Below are 8,776 nucleotides of genomic sequence, written 5' to 3'. Positions count from 1 at the left end.
GTGTATATATCGTGTGTGTACACAGCCAGATCCCTGAGTCTACCTGTCAGGTATGTTGGTGACCCACTTTTAAAAAAGGAGTATTCTGTTTAGTCCAAACAAGATTATGGGACCAGAGGTGCGAGCTCCTCGCTGTCTTGCACTAATCGAGTCTCAACAGCCATTTGGCTTCATTTCTGCAGTCACCAGACACTATGACTCTCATTTTCCCCTCTAGCAATTAATAGAGGAGGCATCAAGAGCAATTTAGGGAACAGGAGGAGCTACTCAAAGTGGCCAAATTGTTAGCAGTCATGCTTGGAAATACTACATGGAAATAATGTTCCATTTCAGGGCAACTACTTTCCTAAAATACCCAGGAAACAGCATCCTTAGATGTCCTGTACACTGACCTTGCTAATAATGTTTTTGCTCTGGAATGCCAAGGTGTTGTGAAATGCAAAAGTTTTTGGAGACAGACATGCCAGATTTGGATCTTGGTTTCCCTTGTGTTAACCTGGACCAAATTCCCCAACTTCAGGCCAATGTCTTCAGTTGGAGCCCTCTAACTCTATTATAAGGACTTCAGATGAGGGATACAAGGAAGAGGAGCTCATTGCCTCTCCAGCTCTGTAAGGATGGCTAACCCCTAATCCCACCTGCCTTGAAAATCTTAAATAGCTCCAGATTCTGATTTTTCAGAAGCTTCATATTCTTGACCACTTCATCCTGGAGATTCTGACTTCATTTAAAGGGGTGAGTTTCTATGCATGACATTGATGCAAGAGCAAAACCTAGTCACTGCTCCAAACGCAACAGGACCTACTGTTGAGACAGGATCAGGGGAAGAGTCACAGAACACCACAGTGCAAACTACTCAAATAACTTCTCTGACTCCTCTTTTTTTCCAAAAGTTCCCTCCAGGTGCCTTTGACTAAGGTCATCCCTTGGCCTGTCTTACTGATTAGCTTCCCACTCCTGTCCTTCTGTACCTCTCTCCTTCCATCTACTCCAGATGACATAGTAACTCCCAATTTTCCTCCTCAAATGTTGCACCAGAACCATCCGAGGCCTCATCAGACAAAATAGCCTTTTATTAAGTAGCATCTGCCTTTCCAAAAAGGCAGCTAAAAATATAAATGGCAAAGCTCTTCATTCTTTTGCTGAGTATAGTGTGTGTGTGTGTGTGTGTGTGTGAGAGAGAGAGAGAGAGAGACAGAGAGAGAGAGAGAGAGAGAGGAGAGAGAGAGAGAGAGAGAGAGAGAGAGAGAGAGAGAGAGAGAGAGAGAGAGAGAATCTGTCCTCAAGCAGAAACTGAGACGAATCCTTAGGTGCAAAGAATCCATTTGAGAATTGATGCCAGGAAGCAAGAGTCAGGAGGGTGAGACAGGAAAATGCTTACAAAATGTGTATTAGCGAGATGACTTCTACAGACATCAAAGGATGAATACTGCAGAAACTGCTGAGAAGACTCAGACAAAATTATCTATTTTAAAACTCAGGAGACTGGGTCATATGTCTACTGGGGGCACAGTGACTCCTCCATGTTTCCAGGCTGCGTACCAGCTGAGTGGGTTACTATACCTTTAGAGAAAGCTCAGAAGCCAGAAAGCAAAGAGACCCAAGGCTTGGGGTGTGTGCTGATCACTGTCTCCCTCACAGAGTAGAGCACATGAAGTGCCTAGCACAGTGCCCAGCCCTCAGAAAGAGCTCAGTAAACCTTCCTCCCTTTCCTCCATTTTTTCTGTTTGACTTTCCATGGGATGCTGCTGGGGCCAGGATTCCAGCCAGGCTCTCTGATTGAATTGAAGTGCCCTCTTTCCATGACCTCAGCTTGTTCTTGACCAATTTAAGGGCTGAAGCAAAGCTTGGTTTCAGTTCTTACATCGCTGGCTTGTGTTTCTGGGAATTAGATATTTGCTAACTCTAGTGAAAGGAGACTTAGAGATCAAAGATATGGCAAGCTGGTTTCTGTCTGGAAGAATATATCAAATCCCACTTCTCCCACTTTAAGCTTGGAGTGTTTAGGGAGAGAAAATGAACAGAAGGTGAGGTCAGGACTATGCAGGGAAAGGAGAGAAAACAGGTGCAGCCCCTTGCAACAGGTCAACCCTTAGAGGTAGCCCAGATGGATGAAGGGATACCTGAGAGCCATCTTGTGTGGGTTGTTTCAGATTCAGCCAAGTGTAGCCTCATTGGAAAGATTATAAAACTTTTTCCATCAAATTCTATCTATACACTCTTGGATTCTGAGCCCAAAGCTTGACTCACTCTTTGTTATAAAGAAAATTAAAGAAGTCAAAGAGGTATGAAGACATATTAGCATTAAGGTGAAACTTTCTTCTTGTCACAGTGTTATTAAAAGAGAATTAAAGATTTAAAAAAAGAAACGATTCCTTGAACCTGCTTGCCTTTTACTAGTGACGGCCCACCTAGTTTTCTAGATTGAGTCTCCGTGAACTTTTGGGTTTTGCCCAAATGATTCACTTGAAGAGGACAAAACTTTGCCTAATTCAAAGAGAAAGAGAAGAAGCCCTCAGTCATAGTTTTGTTCAGACCAGGGATAATAGGAGACCTGAGTGGAGACACCAAGTAGCCATGTGACATGGGTGATCCTTCACACCTCCAGGCCTCTCACCTGCTCTAGGTGGGTGAACTGAGGTATTCTCTAAGGTGCTTTCCTGTCTGATTGGTGAGTGTGCCCTTTCCTGGGAAGGTTCTCATGAGCATCAGTTGCTTGGGGATTTGTTGAACAGCCCATGGGCAGAGGGGCACAGAAGAGGCATTGAAGGCCAGCAGCATTGTGGGAACCGATGGATAGGAGGAAAGGATGGAGCATGATCCAGAGCTTTGAATGATCCAGAGCTTTTCCATAGTCAGCTTTGGGAACCAGAACAGGTGTCACCACCTTTCTTAAAACAGTGGAATCCCCAAGTGGCCCCTTATCCTTGTGGTACACCTGGTTCCCTCGATGCTCTGAGCAGCACTCACAGAAATCAATCCCACAGAAGCCTGAATCGGAACTGCTGATACAGACATATGTGCAGTTTCTGGAGCCACTCTTTCTGTGCAGTAACTCTTTAAAAAAAGTCAGCACTAAAGTGATTTTAGACGGCCTAGATAAATCAATATGGCAAATACCATGATTCCTTTTATGAACAGCCTTTGAAATGCTAAATATCTTTCCAGATGGGCTCCAAAAATCATTCAGTCCTTGTAACCCTGAATCACTCAGAAGATCATAGCTTCTCTGCTCTTCAGTCTAAATTCTATCATGGGCTTTTAGCCAAAAGCCATAAAATCTGACCCAAGCTGCAAACCCTCTATATAGAGAAAGATACAGATAAATTTCTTTTTCTCTTTTATATAATTTTCTATATTCTGAGAAAGAATATGATCAAATAAAATCTTTGTAGGGAGTGGTTTATATTAGGTTCATCCTGGAATTGTTATTAATTTCCTTTTTAATGAGGAAAATTGATTTTCAGGAAGGGTAAGGAGGGCTATTACCAACATCTGCTTCTCGTGCTGAGAACTGAGTTCAAGTCTTTAGTTTTCTTATTCCGCCAACTAACTGACTAGTCTTAGATGACTGATTTCAAATTAACCAAAGACTAGGATATCTCCTGCCTTTGAAGTGTAAAGCAGTTTTTGTAAATCTGACTCAGTGGCTATTGGGGAAAATGATAGCTGAGACAATTATGGATCTAAATTAAGCCAGTGACTACTCCTACCCATTGGTTATCAGATTCACAGCCATTGCTTCTTTACCATTCCATTTCAGGAAGAAAGGCAAGGTGAAGTCCACGTGGAGAACTTCCTACACAAGATCTAGACAGTGGGTGAATGGCTTCGGCCCTGTGGGGTGCACAGGTGATCTGAGGAATTGCTGTAGGAGTTCTGCCTTTTAGTACTGTCTCTTCCAGGCAGTCCCCATTACTGAGGGTCTGGCTCTTGTGCTCAGGTTGAAAAGATTAAAGGAGACTTTTTTCCATGAAAACTATATGGAGGATGTGAATATGTGTCCCAGGATCTTCCCTGGTTGGTGACAATAGACATATAGTATCTTCTAGCCTCAGTGAATATTTTAAATATATATATATAATATATATCATATGTATATAATATTATATATACATATAATATATACATTTAAAAATATATATTATATGTCTGCCTCATCATGGGGATTTCCTTCAAATCTTCCCAGGCTAGGATGGCTAGGAACATCCTCATAAAGGACAAGTGAATGAAGTTTTTAATCCATCATGTCAGAAAATCATTTCTTTCTTAGATTTTCAACAGTGGCGGGGAGAGAAGGATACAATACTAGGGAAATCCAGATTTTTTTCTGTGCAGAGGAGAGGCCACTTAGGGTGTGGCTGCAGGCTAGGAAGAAAATCATTTGGCTCTTCAGTTGTTTCAGCTGAGTAATGAGGGGGTTGACAGTGGCCGAGCAAACTCTGAGGACTTTTCTCCTGTCCTCAAAATAGTACCTTGATACCATGCTATAACCAAAGTGACCAAGATGGGCTGAAAGGCTCTTATTATTCCTGAATCCAATTTCATGAATGACCTCCAAGCTCCCCTTGAGCACTGTTTGGGGTTTCTGTAGTGAGAAGACCATGGCCTTGGGAGTCACCTAGCACTAGTGATCACAGACCATCTACTCATCCCTTTGAGATTCAGTTTCCTTGTCTGAAGAAGGGGTTGCAGAGCCCAACCCCTCTGTGCTCAACATATTTATGGTAGCTACAAATATCCATGATGTTTTGGGGGAGTAGCAAAGCCCATGAAAGTGTGGGACCCCCAAAAGAAGGCCCCAAGGAATGGAGGATCATTTGCCTCAGGAAGGAGACAAAGGCTTGAGAGGGAAGTCTTTCTAGAATGTTTGCTTACCCAGACTTTCTCTGTGGCAGATTCCCACAGGTGGACCATGGCTTCCTCATAGCTCCTCTTTGCAGGGAGGGTCTGTCTATGATACTGGGATTATGTGCCACACCTGGTTCCATTCCTGCATGGCAGAACATGGTGGACATGATGTGTGCTGGCCCTGCTGTGTGCTGGAACCAGGGCTGGCCCTAGAAGCAAGGATGGGTGAGATGGAGTCCCTACTTTTCCACTGACCTGAGGGATCAGGGGAAGGGCCCGTGGGGAACTCTGCTTGTGTGAGATCTGGGGGTGGAAGTGACTGTGGAAAGCCAGATACAGCTTCATGTGGGCTCTGACATTGGTCCCAGGAGCGGGGCGGGGGGGAGGTGAGAAGTGTGAAGTAGTTGGAACCCATTTCTGGAGAGAAGGTCATGAGTGCTGAGGCTTTAACCAACCTGGTGCAAGGGCCTCCATGTACCCATATTTTTTACCCAAAGTTGAAGGAGGATAAGAGATGAGAACTAGGCCAGGAAGCTCCTGGTGGGCCATCAAGAGCTAGAGTCCCCTAGCTTGGGAAGCTGGGAGTTTGTGACTAAGTCAAACCAGACAGCTGGATTTGAGCCAGGGAAATCCAGGAGCAGAGATCCACCAATATGCTGTGCTTCACAGATGGCTAGGAAGTCAGGGAGGACCTAGGCCTGGGAGAATCAGTGTCAGGCATCCCCACCATGCATCAGACACTGAGTCACAGAGTGAACAGTCTGTTTGTGGCACATAGGGGCCCCTTCACCTGGCAGGTGTCAGCTCAGTCAGTGCCAGGTAGATCTTACTAACGTCATCCTGATTCTATAGATGAGGAAACTGAGGCCCAGGGAACTAAATGACAATGTGTTTAAGTGGAAACAGACTGGAACCCAGGCAGCCTGGCTCTCACACACTGCACGCTCCCTCCTTCTTGGGCTGGCACAGCCTCATGACAATGCTGTGAGACAACCACATCTCATTCTGCTTCACAGTGAGCCCTGCTCCTAGACACAGCTGGTAAGGGATGGAGCCAGGACTCAACGCCAGCTCTTTATGGATCCAAAGCCCAGGACCTCTCTTTAGTCCTCAAGAAATGCTGGGATTCCAAGGGTGTCAGCTTCAGAAGCTTAGGACAAAGCTCGGCTTCCACTTTTTTTTTTTTTTTTCCTGAGAGCTGCGCCTCCAACCCAATGCTGCTCACTTTCTCTTGCCTGTTTATTTTTGATCCTGAGCTTTGCATTCTCCCTCAGCATCCCCCACCCCCAACTTTAATTAGCACTCATGATCAACTCATGAGCTCATTCTGTGTACCAGCTCCCTCGGCACGGACGGCTCACATCTCTCAGTTCCTCCTAGAGGAGATGACCGAGGAGGGGGCCCATGGTTTAGAGCTCAGGTAATTGGTGAGAGGAACCTCTGGGCGGAGAGGAAAGGATAATGCCACACCCAGAACCACAAAGGCCATGCCAGATAGTAATGTTTGACATTAAAGAAAGCTCTTCCCAACTGCTCAGCGCAGGCAAAGCTCAGAGCAGGGTATGATGAAAGGACTCAATTCCAGTGGAAACGACAGCAGGATGCAGATCAGCGGAAGATGATTGTCCCAGTGGGGACCTAAGGCAGAAGTTTGATACAAATGGAGCCTCGGCAACTTGCATAAAATAAAATGGGATAAAATCTCAAAAGCAAGGGACGAATACACAGAACTTAGTTTAGCTCTATGACTTAAAGTTGGTACCTGTTTTCAATAAGGTTGGATTTGGGCTCCTGTAGGCAGAAGTCACCAAGGGGCCAGATATGGAGATTGTTGTGGAAAGACATCCCCAGGGGCCAGCTGGCTCCTCTGAGTGACAGGACTTGCAGGTGGCAGCACTGGGTGGGGACTGAGAGGGATTGGGCTCAGGGCTCTTTTAGCAGTGTAATCACGTCTGTGACATTATTAAAAGCCTGAAGAATACAGAAAAATTGGAAGGAAGAGACTTGGATTCTGCCATAGGTATACAGCCCTGATGAAACAATCATCATCATTTTATTATATTTCAGAAGTCTTTTTTTTTCTCCATTGACTTTTGAGATCATGCTCTGTAAGCAAACTTTCTACACTGTTTTCCCACCAAAAGGGCTTCTCCATGTTATTAGTTTGTTAAAATTATTTTATTAGCTGCACTGTGTCCTATTGTGTGTGTGTGTGTGTGTGTGTGTGTGTGTGTCCCCATCCATCCTGAGTTGGTGTGTTGTTCTTTGAACACTTGGATTATTTCTAATTTTTCACTCTTATGTTTGTACATAGGCTTATTTGCCATATTTGAGGTTATTTTTCTTGAAAAAGACCCCCAGCAGTAAAAAGTGTACCTATTTTGAACACATTTGTTAATAGTGACAAACTAGCCTCCCTGGAGAGAGCCCCAGTTCAGTGTCACTGCCATGAGTCAATCTTGCAGCCTAGGCTATGTCTTCTCTTTGTTATTTTCTCATTCATTCGTCGATTCATTCAGCAGTCATTAAGCTCCTGTTGTATACGAGGCACTGCTGTGTGCTCAGTGGGAACAGAAAGGAATCAGACACTTTCCTGCTCTCCAGAGAACTCCCACTCTGGAACAGAAGGCAGATGATGGAACAGTGGGGCTTGTGTGGGGGTGGAGGAGCAGCCAGATGCCATGTTTTTCTGGGCAGCTCTTGTGAACACAGCTGCAGCTCTGCTCTCCCAGGAACAGATTTCCATTCCCTAATCCCTGTGCTTCCAGGAGCATCTCCCACACTTCTTTCTGCAGAAATGCTCTCTTCTAACTTCCTTCTTGTTGTGGATCCTCATTTGCACTCCAAGGATTCTCAGCTCTCCTGAGTCCATCACCATGTCCATAGCTTCCAATCCAACCATCCCAGCTTCTTCAGACTAGCTGTGCAGTCAGATTGTCTCACCCATCTTATCTTTTGGAACTTCTTTCTCTGTGGTCCTGGTACCATGGCATGGGCTCCCAGAGCCGTGAGGTCCCATCTCTATACATCTCATCCAGTCCTGAATGTCTTAGTTTCCAGGGTGGGATGTACAATGGCTGTCTGAGTAGAGACATTAGCAGTGAGATGGAATCTCTAAGGGGATTCCATACATCTTTGTATTCCATAGATCCTTTCTGCAGAAAGGAGAAGTGTGGGAGATGCTCCTGGAAGCACTCTACCACATGGGTGGTCTTGGGGAGAAGACATGGTCATTGGCTTTTCAGAGAATCAAACAAATGTGAATATCTGGGGGTACAGAAGATCATTTCCATACAGCTTCATTAGATGTAAGTTGTTGGCCTGAAGTTTTAATATTTTCAGTTTTTCTGTCATAATCAAGTTTGAGGTAGGGACTGTTCATTCAGTTTGATTCCTTTTTTTTTAAACTCCAACTCTAGCACAGAGGCAAAGTTGATAAGAAGGAAGTAACTTCTCCCCAGTCCCAGAGGACTGTAACAGTAACACTTTAGCTTGCCTCTAATTACAGCCACCATGACAGTTCATATGTTGCAGCAATAAAAATAACCATAAACCTTACATAATCATTAAAGTTAAGCAAACAACCCCACACTGCATCATAACATACAGGTAGTTGCTAATAATCCAGGAACAGCATTGGGGCATTCAAGGAACATCTTTCCTATCTCCACAGTTTCTTAAACAACTTTAGAGACATATTTTTATTAAGTATATGCAAGGCAGATGATCTTAAACCTCAAGAAGAGTGTGCATAATAATTGTGTACTCTTCTAATGCTCTCCAAAGACCTATTCAGAGTCCATTCTGAAAGACAATAATATATCAAGAAGTTCTGCAAACTTCCTCCTAATGAAGACATGCCAATTTGAGACCAAGAATGTGGCCTCCAAGGACAAAATAACCACTGCTCTCTGTCTCTCGGTAT

Source organism: Urocitellus parryii, chromosome 5 (assembly GCF_045843805.1).
Source record: "Urocitellus parryii isolate mUroPar1 chromosome 5, mUroPar1.hap1, whole genome shotgun sequence".
Lineage (NCBI taxonomy): Eukaryota > Metazoa > Chordata > Mammalia > Rodentia > Sciuridae > Urocitellus > Urocitellus parryii.
The sequence above is the reverse complement of the archived record's forward strand: the minus strand, read 5'-3'. Positions refer to the sequence as shown.